Source organism: Alligator mississippiensis, chromosome 9 (genome assembly GCF_030867095.1).
Source record: "Alligator mississippiensis isolate rAllMis1 chromosome 9, rAllMis1, whole genome shotgun sequence".
Lineage (NCBI taxonomy): Eukaryota > Metazoa > Chordata > Crocodylia > Alligatoridae > Alligator > Alligator mississippiensis.
The window spans coordinates 43,279,151-43,300,443 of NC_081832.1; the positions used below are offsets into that span (position 1 = coordinate 43,279,151).

Genomic DNA, 21,293 nt, shown 5'->3' on the forward strand with positions numbered 1-21,293 from the left:
TCTGATTTAAAACAACTCTTCCATTCCAGACCTGTCTCAGTCTGACCTACTGTTTTACCCAACATTTCTTTTGAGCAGAGATCAGAAATGTTGTTGAATTGTGGGTTGATGTGACCAAACAGAATCTAGGCTGAACCCAACACCATTTTCATGTCAGACCCAACTGAAAGTTTGAATCCAAGGCTTCAACAGTAAGAGAGAAGTGGCCTGGTTCCCTTCACCCATGTCTGCTGTATTTTCTCTTACTCTGAGAAAGAGTTAGCTTTCACAGTTTCTAAAACAATATTCTATTTCTTTCAAATCATCCACACTCATTACCCATGTTTCAATGATCAGTTGAGAACAGTGGTTCTCAAGTCTTTTCTAAACTGAGAGCCCATCTCATAAAATAAAATATGAGGACTTATCTTTCCCATAAAGAAAGGAAGAATAGACTTGCTTGCAACTCCAGTCTGAGAAGCCAGGACTTGGGTACAAAACATACCACTTGGGAGTTTCTCCAGGTCTTCTTGGACCTGGAAGTCTTCCAGGGCTGCCTATGGAATAGTGATGCTCCACTTCAGGATGTCCATGTCTTCTACCTATCCTTACCTCCAGTCAACTTTCCCATAAAGTTTTAACAGAGAAAGATTAAAGAACTTCATTAATTCAGTTTGAATCCATTCAGAATTAGGATGGACAATTCACTATTTTGAAACAATATATTTTCTTGTAATAGGTCTCTTAGCTGCAAAGAAATACCAGGATTCACAAAGTGAAAACTAGCTGTATAATACCATTAATTGGCAATATTTCAGCTATTAGCATTCTGCTCTATTCCAGCATTATAATAATTTGTTTTGGATAAGAAAGAGCAATAGCATGATGTAGATAAATTGGAAATGTTACATAGTAATCCTGTCAGAAATCTTAGAGAAACATATGTTTTGTGTCTTCATCAGAACCTCATTTCAAACAAACGGATTCATTAAAAAAATGCTTTAGGAAATTTTAAAGAACAGCATGAACTGAAAGACATTAGCCAAAATTTAGTTTTTCTACATTAAAAATCAGGACTGATAAGAGCCATCTTAAATCAAATAATTTATTAAGTAATTACATGTAAACACTTTAAATTTACTAGCAAATACAATGTTTGCTGTTCTTTTAAATAGATAATTCAAAAATAAGAATCTATTATTAATGACAACAGGTTGACTAGCAATATTCATTCTATTGTACAATAAGGAACTTGTTTTCTAACAAACTTAACATATTGATTTTTCTTGGTTGCTTTTCTTTTTTTTTCTTCTTTTTGTTTTGTTTTACTTAAAGCACAAAGGACAATTTTGACATCATATTAGAATGCTGTTCAAGCTGACTTTGGTCTGTCAGCAAAGGCTAGACAAGTGATCTCCCACCCTGGAATTTTAATAGCTGATTTGCAAAGCTGGATGGCAGGAGCTTCATGAATCTCTTTAAAAAAATAAATGCTTTTCTTGTCATAAAATGAAAAATATATTCAAACAGTGAAGAACTTCTTCTCTGAATGTGTAGAAGCAGTATGATTTCATTGTTTGCATTCTAGTTATCAATATACAATACAAATTCATATACACATCTCCACAGAGTTCCTTAAAATTGGCCTATCAACTAAAGAAAATAAGGGCTATGAAATTTAATGCACAAATACACTAAAAACAAAAGAATAATAGCTGCTTACATAGTCAAATGAAAAATAAACATCTTTATTTTCTGCCTAATTTATTTCAGATTTCAAATAAATTTAAATAATTCTGTACAAAGTATACTGTTACAGTATATATTTGCAAATTAACTGAAATGCCTAAATATAACAGCACTACAATAAGCAGTATAGATTGGCACATCTCTAATAAAGATTAACTTGTAAAACTCAAAAAATACCAACTCCCACAAAAAAAAAATTGAGATATTCTTGCTGTTTTCAGAAGAGTTGTGTTGTAAACCTACTACCGATTCATTCTCTCTGGCCGCTGAAAAAAATACCTTAACTTCTGATCAGTCTGCAGAGCAAACAAACATGTTAAAGGTAAACTGTTAAGCAGAATGAGTATGTTAAAGCTAAACTGTTAATGGGACACAATCAGATTAAAAGTAATTTTTAAAAAACAATAAATTTATTAGGAGAATCTTAGCTTTATCAAACAAAATTTTAGAAATCTCAATTACTTTTATTGTCAGCGCTGAGATGAATAAAATGAAAATTTGGGACCTGATCCTCTTAACAGAGAAGCCAATAGAAACTTTGCTGTGCATTTCAAAAAGAAGAGGACCAGGCCTTCAGCTTGGAGAACTTAAAAAAAATGTTACTCCCTGCATACGGTCAATTTCTAGCTTCTTTCTGGCTTTCATGCAGTACTATTGGGCTGCGAACTTTGAGATGCAAACTCCTACCGGAATCTTTAGAGACCAAACAAACAAACAAAAAATCCTGTTTTAATTACAACTGTAAAAGGCTTTAAAAAAGAAAAGTGTTTCTAATGATCTTGACTTTTTTCAAAAACCTCAAATTGATCTGACAGTGCCCCTTTATTCCAGATGAAAAAAAAATTATGATTTAGATACTGCAGAAATTCTTGTTCACGGCAATCAGGCTGATAAAAGCCTGTTATAGTTCAGTTTTTAAGTTTTCAAGTGACATGGGTCTAACTGCTGTTTAGCTACATATGTTTTTGAAGTTTTGTCATTTTAATATTCCATTAAATTATTTTTAAGATTGAAACTGGAATATACGCTTTAAAAAGGAAAATATTTTTTCTATTGTTTGATTTCTCACAGATATATTAAATCAATATTTATTTATTTATTTTTACTTAAGTTAATCTTACATTAGAACATAATACAATACTGACTGCAACAAAAACTATGGAAGTGCGGAGCACTTAATAAATCTGAACCCACATAGATTAAACTTTGTTAAATATCTGTAAGTTAATAAAATATTGACAGTATTATAAAATTACAATATTTACAGTAAGAAAAAATCTAGAGTAATATATACCCTTAACAGGAGCTTTTTCTCCAATTTGGGATTGCAAGGGAATTATGAATATATGAAAGGTCCATAATAAAGTTGCTTTGCAATATAAATTTTCCTTTAAAGCTAAAGAGGTTAATCTAACACTGACTTTTAAAAAAATAAGTGACTTCACAAGGTGGGGTGATGCTGTTGAGTACCAATCTGTTAACATGAGTCCTCCTCAAGCTGTCTGCAGGTAATGTACAGCGAGTCTCAATTGCTCAGATTAAAGTTGTTGCACTACAGAACTGCCAGCAATCAGAACCACACAGGCTGTAAAAGGGGAGGAAAGGTACTTTTCAGCTTAGAAAAAGTGTACAACTGGAAGACTCCAGTCACTGTGGACTTCAACTAAGACTGCAAAAGCTTTTAGTTATAGTAAAATCACAAAAATAAAGATTACAGTCTTATCTTTCATATTATTAAGATAATTTTACTAGATTGTGCTTCTTAAAGGGACATAAATTAACAATCATATAGAAAATAGTCTTCCTTAAATTGCTGGCAATGCTCTAAGGGATTAAAACCCAAATAAATGCTTAAAATCCTGATTTTCCCCTCTTCTTTTACTCTTTGCATTTCACTTGTTCTGGAAAGCAAAAATTTAGCTGGACCTGTTTATTCAGCTTCGTTTTCTTTTCCTAGTCAGCTTCTCTATTTCTTGCAAACACTCTAAAGGGCTGTTTAAATACTCCCAAGTTCTATTTTGAGTATGTAACAGAATTTCATAAAATATGTATCCATTCAAATCATTACAAAACTCACACAGAAAACTTGAATTTGACAGTTCTGAACTATCCAACAACGTCCTTTTAAATTTTGAACATTTTGCTTTTTGAGTTCTCTCTCAATTTCAAAGTAAATTTTTGTGATAAGTTTAAAACATGGTCAGGCTCAAATTCAGTTTTTTCTTCTACCCCATTCTTGCAAAATACAAAAATCATTTTCTGGTATATGCTTTCATATAAATAATTTCCATGCCATGGATGAAAATATTTTAACAGAATTATGTACAATACTGTAAAATATAAGTCTTCCATTTTTATATATTTTAGGATGAGTTCAATCAGCTCCTGCCACCTTGTAGATGTAAATGCCTCTAGTCTTAAAGCAGATTTTCAAAAAGAGTTTAACTTCTTAAGAATAATAGTTTGGAAACTCACATCTACATTACCAAATGATGTTTTCTAGGTCCCATAGATCCCCTTTCCAATAGTGCAGAGCAAGAAAACTAGGAAGAAAACGTTGTAGCTTTCATTTACCTGACAGATCACATAATTTGTATTAAATGGGGGAGGATAGAGAGGAAATGACGACTGACCTTATAAACAAAGGTATGTTTAGGGCTTCTGGTTTCAGGAATAAACCGATATTTACTGGTAAAAGTCTGCCAAAAAACAAAAACAGAAACATAGGATTACTGGTAAATATTGGTTTATATGGAGAAGAAGAAAAAATGTCAGTGTATTCCCAATTTCCACTGGATAAACTTCTGTGGTTCTAACAAATTTTAAATTAGGGAAAGATGGAAGAAATATGCCCATAAACAGGACAGATTGGGACTGAACTGCTCCACTACCCTCCTACCCCACATTCAACTGACTTTTTGGCAAATAAATGCCCCAAACCAGAAGCCTTATGTTAAAAGGAAAGAAAGATTTTTAAAACTTCTGTCTTTCTTCCTGAAATTCCCCCCAACCCCTCCTCCTTTCCATGGTAGTTAATTTAGCATTCCTGAAAGGCGTTTGAATGACAACTTGGAAACTGAAGTTCTCTGCAGGATTACTCAAAAAATTTGTTTGTACATAGTATGGTATCTCATCATCATCATAGCTGCTTGAACATCAGCCTCTAGAATACTGATTTTTATTTGACCAAATGAAATACCATAAAATATACAATACTGAGTTTTTCTTTTAAATAAAGTATTTTCTTGTAAGTGGCATAAACCCATTCATTTTATTTACATGCTTATTTATTTCCAAAAAATAGAGAGTTGGTCCACATTGGACAAGAGAAATCAAGAAGCCATACAGTAGAAGAGTTAAAAGTTTAACATCTAACCAAGGTACAATGAAGTTCCAGTATTCTGTAGCCAATTTGAAACCACAGAAACATATACATGAACCACACAAACATTTTTTACATTTAGCTTTATATTAGCAAGAATATTTGCAAACATGAGTCAAGATGGCTAGAAAATATAACAGAACTATATGTCATGGCTTAAAATAAGAAAAAAAAGACCAGCTTTTAATTAACCTACATACAAAACAGAAAACAAAACTTTACATAATTTTGGGGCCAAAAAATCTCAATGCATTTTTATTGGGAATCAATATTTAGGATAAAAGTTTGACATCTTGAATACCAAACACATTTAACTTCCTAAACACAAACTTAACAGCTACGGTAAACTAGCTCACTAAGTATGTGAATGGCATTACAAATAGAGAATTCTTTATTTATTGTACCTTTTAAGATACAAGAATGAATGTGGCTGAAATACAAAATACCACGGAACTGCAGAAGGGATTACACTCCTCCAATGCATCCACTTAGAAATTGGCCATTTTTATTACTGTAACTAGCTGATAGGGTCTTAATATTAACACATACATGGGAGAATAAAAGCCACACCTATGACTAGAGACTTTGGACCTTAACATTTCAAGACCAAAAATTTCTTACACCCTTACATATGTGACAGTTACAGGATTGCGTCTATTGCAAGGACCATTATATGCAGCAAAGTAAAGGCAAAAAGAGCTCTGTGCAGGAGAAGAGCAAGTCTGCAGGGAAGAATCTTCTTCCAAAATCATATTCAAGGGCACCTGCATTGCTAACACAACACTTTTATTTGGTTGGTGTGCAAGTGATCCTGGTAGCTTCCCAAATCTGCTCCCATACTCATTAAGCCCCTTACATTCACTGACTGGCCATGCTTCCAGCATGCCCTGTTTTCCTCCCCAGGCACAGCACTGAGCTACAGAGAGCTGCTGCATACAACTCTGCTGCAGCATGTGGTGGTTCCCCTGCACATATATTGTACTGTTTGGCCTTCTAGCCCAGCAGAGTACAGTTTGGGCTTAAAGATCACCTGGACAAGAAAAAAACAAACCCAAAACACGAATATACATGTATATACCCTTTTAATGTCTTTATGATGTCTGCAAACAGGTTTGGCGGGGGCAGGGGGAGGTATGCAACTTAACGTTTGGTTGGAGATTTTTTCAGCTGTTTTTCACATTAACAATTTAGGCCCTGTCTATCTTTCTTGGAAGATTATGTGGCAATATGGCCAGAACCTAAAGAGATTTATTGTATATAGATGCCTCGGAAGTGAAATCTGATTGAGAAATAGTTTGATTTTTATTCAGCCTACTTACAACTTTTATTTCAAATTGTTAACACTTATCTTAGGCACCTGATCAACATTACGGGGGACAAAAACAACCTTAAAGATGCAACATCCATGACCCTTAAATTTAGATTTCCAAATATTTGTATGTGCGTTAAGGTGGCACAGTGTCACCAAAGTATTTGAAAACAGATTAAAGAAACAACCCTCCCCCCCCACCAAACTTCTCATTACTTCATCTTAGCCTTCATTTTGTGGAGTGGGAGCTGAGTGACCTCCCACTCCACATACTGTATTTTCTTGCATACAACATGCCCCCTCAATAAAACAAGTAACTTGTTTTTGAAAGGCATAAAAGTCATGGCTGACTGTGACAGAGTGAGCTCTCCTGGAAATACAGTGTGGAGGACATTCTAGTTGCCCACTGCCTCACTTAGACTGTTTCCTGGGATGCCATACTTCCTAGAGGACTTGCCAGGGCGACTTATCTCATGTCATTCGAAGTTAAGCCCCAGACCCTTGCAAAGGCAGTGGCAAGACTGTTCATTCCTTTACTGTTAGCAGTCCTTTATATACGTTTCTGTAAATAAAGTGTTTCCACATCATAAGCCTCATCCCAATATTGCCAGTAGCTCACTTGCTGCCTCACCAGGCACTAGTTACAATACTCATCCAACAGCACAGCTGCGAGAGGGTTAACACAGGACTCTGCCCTCTTAAGTTTGCTGAACCAAATGCAAGCATAGCCATCTTGGCAGCTGCATAGCATGCAGAGTCTCCAGGCCTGCTACTTTTCCAGAAAAGAAAATAGCTTCCCCACTTAAGACACAGCCCGGTTTGGGGGAGCAGATACATGCTGTATGAGAGAAAATACAGTATCTGGGCCCTCCTAGGAACACCCATAGCAACTAAAACAGGGAAGACAAGACTGGACATTCCTGATATTTGTAGTGTGAAAACCAGGAAGAACACCCCCCCCCCCCCCATATATGCATATCATAAAGCAGCATAAAAGGGTATAAACTAATTTTTCCTTCTTCAAGTCACCTTTCAGCCAACCAGCCAGACAGGCACACACACGCCTAGTCCAAAGGAATTAGAAGTACAGCACTCGTTTGCAGAACCACAGCAACATCTATCTATATTCCGTAACTAGAATAATTTAAAGGAAGACAGACAACACATCTGAAAAAATTCTTATTATAAATTAATACAAGTTTTAGAACAACCCTTAAAAATAGCCTTGTATTTCTACAATTTGGTGTACTTCCTTTAAAATATAAATTAGTGTTATCCTGATCAATAGAAGAATGCTTTTTTTTCTGATTTGTCTGTAGAAACTTTCCATCTAACTTCAAATACAAGCTATTGCAAAAAGATGAAAAGTAAACTTTAAAAATAAATTTTCCCTGTGCAGTTTGTGTGCATGAAAATATAAATGGGCAAACGTATAGGATCAAATCCCAAATTACTGAACAGCAAACATGGTAGATTATTGCATTTTTCTGTAACAAATAGTTGTCATGCAAACATAATACATGGGGTCTACATGAAGCAACTTTACAGCCAGATTACATAATTTAACTAAAACGTTGAGTATTACACTGAATTTAATATTTTTGGAAAAATGTAAACCAAAAATTTGAGTCCTATAATGGCAACTGCAAACTCATGAAGAAAAAGCATTGGAATGTCCTGGAGACCTATTAAACTATACTATTTACAATCAATAAAAGCTTTACTCTAAACATTTAATGGACCTGAACCTTGTAACAGGGCTTGGGACTTTAGAATTTGGAATAACCTTTTAATAACCAAAAAACCCAGGACCCTGGGATAAAACTTTGGAAAGTTCCAAAACATGAGTTTTATATCAGAGGATCTATTATTAGAGAATGCCTCATAATAAGACTGGAGTGTACTTGGTGCCTAACAATGAAAAACTGAAGAACAAAGTGAATAGAAGAACTAATTATGAATATGGAAGTTATTGTGCCAGATCAGGCTAGTAGTCCACTCAGTCCAGTGTCCTATATTCCATCTGACCATGGGCCCTAGCAGATTCTGTAGAGGGAGGCAAAATAATTTTAATAGTAGCATATTGGCTATTTTTTTCTTTCCCATTCTTTTAGATACCTTCAGTTGTTTTTATTGACCACGGCTGGATATTGGAGAGAGGCTGATCTTCCTGAATGATTATTTAATTTAAAACTCATCAAGCTCTGGCATCAGCACGTGGCGGAAGCTGGCACTGTCACTACCATGTCAGAGCTGCCTCTGTCACCATGTGCTTTGGTCTGGAACCATGCCATGCCTGTGCTGGATCCAGCCCACAAAGAGTCCTGTAGTCTAGATCTCACTCAGGCGGTGAAGGGAGTTTGACATCCCTGATCTAACAGATTAGAGAAGCACAATTTTCCTTTACAGAAGCCAGGCTGATTTAAGGTCTATCATATTCAGCTAGGTGTTCTACCACTTCAGCTAATCTACCTGGTAATAAAGTAAGGGATCACCAGTATGTAATTCACAAAATAATCCTTAATTCTTTATTTTGTTAGATAAATACAGTATTTATTAGCCTCTAGTCCTCAAGATCACCACTTTTAATGAAAAGTTGTTTTTGTTCGTAACTCGGCTCCTTTGTTCTCATGTTCCTTCAGAATTCCTAGGTGTAAAAACCTCTGGTCTTGGCAGCTTTGACGTATTAAGTTTGTTCTACTACCTCCTCTTTAGATACTTCAGCCTGCCTTTAAAACTAGCCCAATCTTTATTACCCAAAAAGAATAGATCGAGCATAGGTATCTCTCAAACATCCTCTGTGCTGAATACTGAAGCTGAGAAATCACTTGAAGAAGAGGAGGACATTACAGAAAAATTACATACTCCTTTTAAATTCTGGTAGTCCAATGAACTCTGACTTTCCCCAGACTCTCTGACCTTATATGCTTAAAAAATTAATTTGCTCTGAGGTCTTTAACTGTTCAAAATCCATCTTAACCCTTTTAATTTCCACTTCCATGTTACCTGCCATATTTCATGCGTCTTTGTATCCACTTCACTGTGGTTGGACTTCCATTTTTTGAAAGATAGTCCCTTCCCCATAACTTCCCGTTTTACTGCACTGATCTATGGCCAGACTTCCTTTCATTGAAGAGCTCTCAATGTCTGATACTTACGAGCTTTTAGGATACTTATCTATGTATCACTTTGCTGATTAAGGATTTTGAAGTTTCTCATGTCACTCTTGACTTTAGGGTCACTTGACCAGTGCTCTTGTTTTCATTAAGTTTTTCCCAAAGTTTAACACCATTAGGCTGATTTGGGGTATGACTCTTCCCTCCCAAAGATGGTGAGCATGTAAATAGTCTGGTCACTACTTCTTACCAACTCAACCATCCATACTTCTTGAACCAATTCCTTTGTATTACTTAAGCTCTTAAATAAGCTGTTACAAGAAGCAAACATTTCAGGTGTCAAGAAACTACTTTTTCAAACCACTGAAATCTGGTCATTTTATATGTGAATTGCTGAAGTCACCTCTTCTTACAGTTTTATGAATGTTCAGCTGCCTCTTATCTCCTTCAACACTAGTACAAATCACTAGATCTTTTTATGATCTGGAAGACAGAAATATAACTCTACGAGCCTACCTGTGTTATGACTTGGGATTTATATCCATGCAGATTCTATTGTATGAGCCTCACCAGTCCAATTTCCTTTTATACTCTATGGAATTTTTTTTTTTTAGATGTAGTACTACTCCACTACCTCTACGACCTATTCTGTCCTTCTTGTATGGCTTATTATAAGGTAATACAGTATCCCATTGATTTTTATCATTCCATCGTGTTTCAATAATGCCTATTATGTCAAGGTCCTCTTACACGACTTGGCATTCTAGTTCATCTATTTTTGTTTTAAGCTTCTCACACTGGTATAAAGACATTTATAGTTTTTATATTGGCTGGGTGCCTATTTCTTATTTAACTCCTTGGTCTGAGATCCTGTTCCTTTTCTAGAATATACTGTTGCGATCACAACCCGCTGGTGCTCCACTTCCACTCCTTTTACTAGATGCTGAAATCCCTTTCTATTAGTGGTATCTCTAGTAATTGTTTTAGTCCAACCCAATTGCTTTGCATCACCTGTCAGTTTACCCCCAATCCTTCATTTAAATAATCCTCCCAAAACCTTATCAACATTCTGTGCCACCAGTCTGGTTCTAATTTGGTTGGAGCAGAACTCAGTCTATTCCTATATAAGCTGCTCCTATCTAAAAAGTTCCTTGGTGCTCAGTTTAATTAGTCCCCCTACTCTTTACATCACCTTCCCAACCACACACATTAAACACCCTAAAGCTCCTCTCTCCATCTCGCTTGCTCTGCATGTAGTTCAGTATATAGTTAAGAAAAAGGTACCATACATTCTGAAATAAAGCCCTCTTCTTAGTCATGTATTTAGGATCCTGGACATCTCTATATCTTTGGTACCAATATGTAGCAACCACAAGCTGCTTGCAGTCTTTCACTATAGGTCTATTTATATGTCTCATAAAATCTGTCTGTTACTTTTGCACCTATCAGCAATTTACCAAACGAGTCTTGTAGCAACCACATGCACAGTAGCAGTTAGGAACATAGTCACTCATTAAAGACATAGCTATCTCAGTCTCGTGACACTCACTACAATATCCCTATCTTCTGAAGTGGCTTTCTGAAAGCAAAAAGAATGATCATTCTTTTCTACCATAAGGTAAAATTCCCAGTTAAGGTTTGGTTGCTCCATTTCCTCGTTTTCCAATAATGAGACAAACTTTCTCAATTTGGAGGGCAGAGGGAGCCAGTCCTGTGGTGAGCCCAGTCTAGAGCCTCCATATAGCATATGATCTTTTTGTACATAATTCCATTTCTCTTTCCCAGTTCAGCAGCTTTGGCCTCAGGATTCTGTACTTGGGCTTTGAGGACTACTGGCTGCTTGCACTGTGTGTACAGACATGTACAAGTGTCAAGGTAAGCAATCATAGTTTAAAGTAAGCTGGGAAGCTTCCAGATTATCTGACGTTTGCCTTCTACTTCCATAACTGAACTATGTTTTTATTGTGTGACTAGACATGAAATTTTACCTCTTGAGTTACAGATCAAAGTTTGTTTTAAGTTATTTAGTTGGATTTGTTTTACTTCAGTGCGCTGACCAAGGAGTTCTATTCAACATATAAAAGTTGAGAGAAATTAATTTTCCAGGACTTTTTATTGGTTAATGCAGAATAGAAGCCCAATATTTTTTCTTGCCAAAAAAAATCCTGTTAATGTAGCCTGATTGAAACTGAAACTACATATGTGGACTACAAGAAAAATGACCATAACATGTGAATTTTAATTATTTAACTCAGAAATATTGTAGAAAACAGTTCCTAGGCAATGTAGCACACTACCATGCAACACTGTTAGACAGCATCAAAAGACTTCAGCAGATCCCGTATCTAGTTGTTCTTTACAGTTTTGCCTTAGTCCCAATGACACCATCATCTCTGGAGGCAAATTATTCCATAAAATATTCCTCTGAAGGGATATTATTTATGAATTATGAAATTGTACTGATAAGAATATTGGGTCATCTAGTCTACCTCTGGTGCTACCAATGCAGATTTTTAAACAAATTGTATCTACTCATTTAAAACAAGATATCTTGATAAACCAATGTTAAGTTATAAATTCTTCTCCCCAGCAATGTATTGGGAGTTATAAATGCTACCTTTCATAAATCCCCAATTCACACCTTAAATTCAATCTCTTAAAAGCTTTAGTGGGTATTTTTCAAATTGCACAGAAATCGGAAGCCTGGCTCTGTGGGACTAATACAGAAAGAAGATTCTATAGAGAACCACTAGTCTGAAAAAAATTCTCTCCTTGCTTTCAGTCCCCTTCCATGTCAATTTGAGCACTTTTTTATTTCAGATCCCATACATAATATAAGGAAGGCAGCCAAGGTTGATCAGGCCTGAAACTGTAGGAGACTATGGCATCATGCTTTAGTACTTCTTTCTGGAAAGTACTAAAGCACAGCGCAGTATGGCCGGTTACTGCGAATAATGGTTACTAGGAATAATGGCCATAACTAGGAATAATGGCCACAAGTTGACTGAGAGTAGGTTCAGGGTAGACATCAGGAGGTACTACTTCACAGTCAGGGCAGCGAGGATCTGGAACCAACTTCCAAGGGAAGTGGTGCTTGCTCCTACCCTGGGGGTCTTCAAAAGGAGGCTAGATAATCACCTAGCCGGGGCTGTTTGACCCCTGCCTTCTTTCCTGCCATGGCAGGGGGTCGGGCTTGATCTGCTCAGGTCCCTTCCAACCCTACCTACTATGAAACTGCACTATGTGCGCGGTGCATGTTTAGATTTTGCCACTACGTCACCATAGCAGCACACTATACTGGCGCCACTATGGCAACGTAGCTGCCAATCATGTACAGACCCATGTGATCACTATGTCGCCATAAGGTGACATGTATACATGCCCTATATATAATAAAAGGCCCCATCATCCATTGTGTTCAGAAACTAAATGGTAACCAAGGCAGATCGTTAAAAACAAGTAGGACATGCTCTTTGTGGAAGCGCTACAGGAATCCACTCTTGTAATATAAACACTGTGGTGTCGACACCTACACGGTCAAATGGGTCACTAGTTGAGTGGTGGACAGGTCTTATTCGACCTGGAGGGATGTTGGCAGTGGGGTTCCCCAGGGCTCAGTCCTCGGGCCCGCACTGTTCAACATCTTCATCAGTGACTTGATCGAGGGGGTAAAAAAGCACCCTGTTCAAATTCGCAGATGACACTAAGATGTGGGGGGAAGTGGGCATGCTAGAAGGGAGGAATAGGCTGCAATTGGACCTAGAGAGGTTACAGGGGTGGGAGGATGAGAACAGGATGGGTTTCAACACTGACAAGTGCAAGGTGCTGCACCTGGGGAGGAAGAACCAGCAGCATACCTACAGGCTGGGGAACTCCCTTCTCGTCAGTGCAGAGACAGAAAAGGATCTTGGAATCATTACTGATGCCAAAATGAACATGGGCCGACAGTGTGGGGACGCCGTCAGGAAGGCCAACCACACCATGTCATGCATCCACAGGTGCATCTCGAGCAGGTCTAAGGAGGTGATCCTCCCCCTCTATGCAGCGCTGGTCAGGCTGCAGTTGGAGTACTGCATCCTGTTCTGGGTGCTGCACTTCAGGAGGGATGTGGACAACATGGAGAAGGTCCAGAGGAGGACCACTTGCATGATCAGGGGGCAGCAGGGCAGGCCCTACAAGGAGAGGCTAAGGGACCTGAACCTGTTCAGCCTCCACAAGAGAAGGCTGAGGGGGGATCTAGTGGCCATTTACAAACTAGTCAGGGGGGACCAGCAGGCATTGGGGGAGTCCCTGTTCCCCTGAGTGCCACCAGGAGTGACAAAAAATAACGGTCACAAGCTGGCAGAGGGTAGATTTAGGCTAGATATCAGGAGGCGCTACTTCACAGTCAGGGTGGCTAGGATCTGGAACCAACTTCCAAGAGAAGTGGTGCTGGCTCCTACCCTGGGGGTCTTTAAGAGGAAGCCAGATGAACACCTTGCTGGGGTCGTTTGACCCCAGTACTCTTTCCTGCCATGGCAAGGGGTCAGACTTGATGATCTGCTCAGGTCCCTTCCAACCCTACCAACTACGAAACTATGAAGGTCTTGTAGCCCAAGAAGTTACCATTTATGCATAATTGTGATAAGACACTTTGTCCGCACGGAATCTAAAACAGATAAACTTGCACCTCTTGTACACCTGGAGTAGAGCCCCCATGAACAAGACATCTAGCAGAACCAGGATTTTTTACCTATGCATAATTTAAAAATTAGAATTCTTGTCTACTCTTGGTATCCTATCATCCACACTCTCATGAATGAGAGTGATCCTCTGGCAATTCTCTAAACTTTATTTCAGCCAATACAAGTTAGCCAGGTCTTAGATGAGGTACTACCCACATAACTGGTCTACCTACAAGCTAAAGTCTCAATTAAGCACTGGTAAATTACTACACTGTGCCATGTTCAACTCGATAAAAATATAAAACTAGGTTTCATTTCCATAGTTGAGACATCATAGCTCCAATTTCCTTACAAACCATATTGAATGGCTACAGGTGCATCAATTAAGACAGACAGCAGAACAGAATAATATGGAAACCTCAAGACATTTGAGCAATTAGCCAATACTATGATATAAGATCTCTCAGAAAGAGACATATTCAGGATAGCCTCTCATATGCTACTGCAAGGGTTTGCAAATGAAACAACATCACTTCATGGTTAAGCTAACTAACATCAAAATTAATCAGCAAAGACATGTGATTATCTATCATGCCAGAAGGACAGCAACCAGTGCAACCCAAAGTAATGCCTCACCACTGATTTCAGGACTAAACCTAAATTGATTTGTTCCAGGATGATCTAGGAAGTCCAGTTAGCCTGAGCAGTCTTGCCAGTCTTCTTAATAAAACAAAAAACTCTAAGAAAGACAATGCATTAAAGTTTGCCAGTGTCAAAAATGTCATTTTAGAGCAATGCTCCAAATCATTTACGTGAACCTGGCACCTTGACCTTCCTAAAGCAAACAATGACTATGAGTTCCTATAACCACCTTTATACTTTTCCAGAAGTTACCACTAGCCAAAAGGGAGATCTTTTTATTATATTGCCAGGTGTAGCCCAAAGCTCCCTCCTCGCCAAAAGCAAACACATCTCTCTCCACCTCCTGCCTGGCTTTAGAATATGATTAAAAAAGCAAAGCCCACTCAGTCGGATTCAGAATAAGATAGTGAAACCAGCTCTTTCATTAACTCCCCTCTCACTTCATCAGTTGCAAGTCTTCAGTATACTACTAGTGTCCTTTGAGGAAAAGGCCAAGAAAGAGGTTTAGGAGCCACTCTTACTCATAGTCCAGGGCAGATAATAAACCAATTGGCCTTTAAGAGAACAGTCAGCTGCACAACCAGTAATCTAAGCTTTGTTATTCCCCAACTAGGCTGTGCAAACTCCCCGTTTTTGTCCAAAAGGGTAACTCCTCCTCCCTGGTGAGAGACAGGCACCTCTACCTCTAACATAAGGGATAAAGTTTGGACATGCACAACAGACAATGGTAGGACACCCACACCTTAAGCTATTAACTTAAACTCCAAACAAAATGCATAACATGGTCTGCAATTTATACAGGTAGAAACTACCTACCACAGTCCAGAGGTGGTCATCATGAATTCTCAAGTCATCCAAAGACAGACATGTCTATATGGACATTGAAATCAACCCAATACAAGTAGAATACAAGTCATTAGTGCAGACTGTTCTCCACACTAAACTTCTTAGGACCAAATTCTCCTCTCAGTTATGCTGGTACCCCCTTATTGACCTTAGAAATACAAGCAAAAGAGAATATAAACATTATTGATCCAATTGACTCTTATTGCTGGTCAGACTTTGCCATGATGTTGGCAAATGATCTAGCTTAATCTTCTCTTGCAGTTACATTTCCCTGACATACAAGTTATATTTTCTAGTTAAAATCTCTCTCAATTTCTTGTTAAAACAACATTCACAACAACTTTAAACACCATATTTTATATTTTTGTTATTATACCTTAAGTATAATGCAGAGCAACTGTTAACTGTTTTTAAAGATACAGACTTGGTGTTCTCATTCTTTCAAGACTTAATGCTGCCTTTAGGTTCCATTTACTTATATGAATTTAAGGTTGCTGAGACTATACCTTTTTCCAAGGCACAGCATTGCTTTTTTTGAATGGCTCTCTGTATTCCATCTCACTTTCCTTACTACTGGGCATGTACTGGGTAACCATTGTCTAACACCCATTCAACTGAGTGGCCTCCATTGGAGCTTGGGATGCTCCTAAGGCCAGTTTCAGCACAAATGAAGTGGAGGTTGAAGGAACAACATTCATCTTTGATCCATGAGAAAATTCAGTTATCTGGGGAACCACTCACTGTCTGACAAGTATACCTAAGAACAGCCCTTAAGATGTCCACAGTTACAATTCTTCCTCCTTTCCCTCACCCAAAGGACTCCCCCTCACTCCATCTTGGGGTAACATTTGTGGGAAATGTTTGAGTAGAGCTTGGCTATATCCTTGATGAGAGAATTAATAGTGCCCTAACAGGATGTACGTGGGCTAATAAGGCAATTGATTAAATCAGGGGTTGGCAATGTTTTTGGCTAGAGTGCCAAAAACACCCTCAGCCTCAATTTGTAAGATGTTGGCGTGCCACAGGTGGATGGTGGTGGAGCCGTGAGGGGCCCAATCCCTGTTGTGGCAGCACAGCCCCTGCCTCTTCCCTGCCATCCACCCTGAGGTGTGTGCGCCAAGCAAAATGCCTTTGCATGCCGTGCTCTGGCACCTGTGCCAGCAGTTGCCTACCCCTGGATTAAATATTTAACTGATGGCAAATCTACTGCTTAATAATCTAATTATAAGGTGCTTGAACAGTCATATCATTCTTTTATCATATATAACCTGCAAAGGCATCTATTGTTGCTGAATTATTTTCTAACCACATTGATGTTTTATCCAAAGCGGACCAAGACTGTCATTTTGGGAGGTAGAAGTACGGATGTTCTTTCTAAGGAGATACAGTTTTCCTCTGGCTTTCTCCAAGACTAAATCCCAGAGTACAGCCTTTCCTAGTGGGAATAGTAAGTCTCTAACTGCCTTGCCCTTCCTTTTTCATGACCTTACCTTGCCTGGTCAAATTCTCTTTTCCTTGGCCAGTTTGTTTAGAGCAATTAATTTTCTTATTTTCATTCTTTATTTCTTTTATATTGTCCCAGAGAGCTGGAAATGAGTACTTCAGAAAACAAATTCCTGCTTTACTCTTTCCTTCTCATATATGTCTGGTTTAAAATGTTTTGAATATGCAGTAAAATATGGATAGATCAACTGATCCAATGACAAACCAAGTCCTGAGGTTTGAGAATTTGGTACCTACCACCTGTAGGTTAACTATAGTTATTACATTTCACATGATATACCAATTCAATGCATGGCCCTGATAACCATCACATGCTACCTTTCACAAAACTATGGAATACATTTCAAATCAATATATGTCAACTCTACTATGCACTTGTGCATGCCACTAAGCCTCAGCACTTCCAATAACTGAAATACTTCAGAAGGATAAAAAAAAGTAGACAAACAAACTGACAGAGTAAACGAAAAGCATGAACAAGTGAATTTAAGAAGAACATCACAGAACATTTTAGGTCCAAAGTTAAATATTGTCTAAAAATATTAACTATTGTTATGAAATGTTTACATTCTTCTAACTTAGCTTCTATGATTTTTTTCTTAATTATGCCATTTCCCTGCAACTCACAGAAAGCATTTTGCCCAGTACCAGAGAACCAGTTAACATGAAACTTATAAACCAAGATGAGGCTAGCCAGAATAAAAGGACCAACAAGTGGGGCAGATTTTTTTTCTGTCTCAAAGTATCTTTCAGTGTTACAAGCAACATACAAGTTTGCCAGAACTAACAGATCAAAGAGGGAAAAAAATTCTTACTAGCTTGCTTACTTGATCTTATCAAAACGCTGGTTTGACAGCACTGTGAGCATTGTTTCACTGCAGTGCTCCCTAAACTTGACAAAAAGTCTGTTACCTAATCATCAGTATAATTCATAGCTAAATAAGCGGAAAGTAATTAAATAATTAGAAAATTGTAAAAAAACAAAAACAAACAGGTAACTCAGAAGAAAAAGGTAGGACCTGGAACTACTTTTAAGTCCTTTTCAAATAGTCTATAAGGCAACATTGACAGCCACTCTTCAAACATCCAAGCATAGCTAAAGACAGCCAGTAATTTAAAAGTAAAGTTAAAATAAATGTAAATATTTTAAAATTCGAAAGTGTTCATAATATGGAATTTTAAAACAATGATTAAAAAAAAATCTTGACAGTGTCCTTTCAAACAAACTTTCCAGAATTAACTTTAGCACAACCCTATCTTTCCAAACTCTACCATGATTTAGGAGCAGTAGGTTTTTGCAGAAGTCAGTTATAAAGTGGTATAAGCATTCTTTCACTGTCTTATTTCTAGCTAGGCTCTCATAAAGGTCATTTTCTATTAACTGAGTTGGTCAGAGAATGAAAGTCTATTGCTGCTAGTTATACTCTTTTGAATTTGTTTCACTTACATTTCTCAATATATAAACCTGTTTTAGCATTCTTGTACATTAATGTCAGGATTTCCACCTCTAGCTCCCACAACTTTAGAAATAATAGGAATAAGTCAATCAGATTTGGTATATGCCCTGAAATGGGAAATGAACAGTCTGGACAGAGTGGGGATCCAAGTTTTCTGGATCCACAGAGGCCTTAATCCAAAATGGTAGGAATTTTTTGCTTAAAAAGCTTAAGTTGTTCAGTTTAGGGAAAAAATGGGAAAGACCTTTGAAGAAGAGACAGAATAACATGGAGAGGTACAAAAATATAACATGGTTCACTACCTTGTAAAGCTTTAGAGAACCCTAAATGGGTTGAGGGTTTTTTTTTGCCCACCCCTTAAATTCCAAGGTTGGGAGGGATCCAAAAGGTCAGTTTAAGAGTATAGGAGGTAATAAACCATCATGTAGGTAGAAGCCTAAAGCAAAGATGTGTTTGTCAAGGACTTCAGGTTTTCATGAAGCATTATTGAAAAAGTGTGTGTGTTACATTGAGTAAAACGCATATCTACCAAATCGTCAATGACTAACAATAAAAGTTACTTGGATATGAAAAAAAATCACTTCAGTTGGTAATATCATTGCTCATCCTTTTCCTCCCTCTTTCCATCCCCCCTTTTCCCAAATTCAGTTTGCTTTTTTTTCCTTGGGAGACATATAGCACCACTGCATTAGAACGTACAAGAAATGAAAACAGTGAGTACAACTGATATAGATCCATTGACATTTTATTACAAATGTACTTGATCACTTGGCTTCAATAAAGTTTAAATCAATACCCTATTTTCTGTATGCCAGTACAAAGCAAAATCTATTTTACAAATTAAATACCTAAAAATTTGACAAAAATATTAAAGTTTGATGGAAAAACAGTTATAAAAGTTTAAATCCCCTTTTAAGAAGGTAAGAGGTAACATCCCCTCCCAATCCCACAGTCCTGTTATACAATATTAATAAGTCATTTTTAGAATAGGTAGGTAGTTATATTTTGCTGTTAGCATACACGGCAAACTAATAGCTTTATCTGTATATACTCCAGTTAGTGCATGAATGCCATCTGATTGTAATATAATCCACTATCTTTAACTGAACCCTAATTTACATTTAAGAACTTGCATAGTTTGAAAGGGTTAAAGGTTACACTACAGCTAATCATAAAAAGGTGGTTACAGTGCTATTTTAAAGGCAACAAAGTAATTGCTCCCAAACAAAGTTATCAGTCTGCTGTAAGCAGGGGTTAAAATTACCAGCAGCTTTCTGCCTTGCCTGATATGATTATTATCTGTTTTGCCACCTGAAGTGGACAGCCCTTCTACTCTTTACAGTTGTAAAGTTCTATTTTGTACTACTTCTCAAAGAATGCTACACTGAGTAAATTTCAACCCCTGCAGAGAATACACAAAAAAGTGACACTGTCAAGTATTTTTTTTTTTTTAAATAAATGGTCAATTTTAAAAAGTCTCCATCATGTACAATGCCCTCTTCCATCACTCCTATACTGGATTTTCCTATTTGGCAAATAGCTAAATTCCACCCCCACCCCCCCATACATATACTTTCTATAATGTAAAAGTCATCTTAGCTTTAATTGTAAACTTCCTCATAATCATAGGCATTCACATTGATTTCGGCACAGTTCTGGTTTGTCAGTTAACTTTTGCTCCCCCTGTGGCTGGATGGCTGCCTCTTGCAGCATCCTCATAAGCAGAACAATAAATAAGAGGCATGAATCAACAGTGGCTAATTTTTACTTTTTATTTTAATTTCTCAAAGACAGAGCAATTTTATTTTAAACAAAAAGTGGATTTAGAGTTTAGTGGACATTCTCTGTTAGAATATAACCACTTTAAAGGGAGGTCATATTTTAATTGTAAATTACTTGACAGTGTCCCTTTAAATTCAAAATAAAAGAATGTCAGTATTGCAATGAATTTCAAGTTTTCTTGCACTTAGTCATATAAAGTAGTTATCATGCTCTTGGACCTATTCTACAAGACATTTAAAAGCATATCGTCAAGGAAAAATATAAGGCATACTTCTCAGAAATTAGATTTCTTGGCACATTTGAGCATACTGTCTTTTTAGAACAACACATATGGTCAAATATACCTTTATTCTTCTAACATTAAACAGGGTATTCCCAACCATGGTTTGCTTTAAATACTGAGACATACAGCCTTGGTAAAGTACCGAGCACCTGGGGGGGGGGGGGGGGGGGCGGAGCAAAATGCCAAAAAACCCAAAAAACAAACCCAAAACACTTTACAGTTATTGAATCTTTCATCATTAGAATATATAGAATGTGGATTAAAAAAAAACACCTGACCACAAGTTCTCAGACACTGTTCACAAAATTCTGCTAAAACAGTTAAGCTGCAATGGTATGAATGGAACTGCACAACCCATGCACATATTGACCCAATCAGACCCAAAGAGGATCTGATTTGTACAGGTAAAGATTTCCCTTTAGGCCTGTCCCCAGGGCCAAAACTGACTATATATTTAACAATTCTTGCAATAACTCAAAGGTTAGGAAGGACACTTTGCTGTGTTTTCATTGACTCACACTATGTATTGCTGATAACGTAAAACATTTTAAAATATGAGCAGTGTGTGTCAATCTGCAGAA

The 21,293-nt window shown here is 37.3% G+C and overlaps 1 protein-coding gene across 5 annotated transcripts in view; it reads right to left on the minus strand.

The window, feature by feature from the left end:
* Nucleotides 1–1,070: 1,070 nt before the first annotated feature.
* The window catches only part of PURA (purine rich element binding protein A), a 23,880-nt gene continuing 3,657 nt past the window's right edge, over nucleotides 1,071–21,293 (minus strand). Inside the window, exons 2-4 of one of the 5 annotated variants that reach the window (XM_059733410.1) lie at nucleotides 4,362–4,427; nucleotides 4,204–4,271; nucleotides 1,071–2,024 (exon numbers count right to left, since the gene is read on the minus strand). The gene's annotated coding sequence lies outside the window, so the exon portion shown is untranslated. Of the gene's footprint in view, nucleotides 4,428–21,293 lie in introns of all 5 variants that reach the window. The other 4 variants (XM_059733411.1, XM_059733408.1, XM_059733409.1 and 1 more) reach the window with 4 other exon arrangements.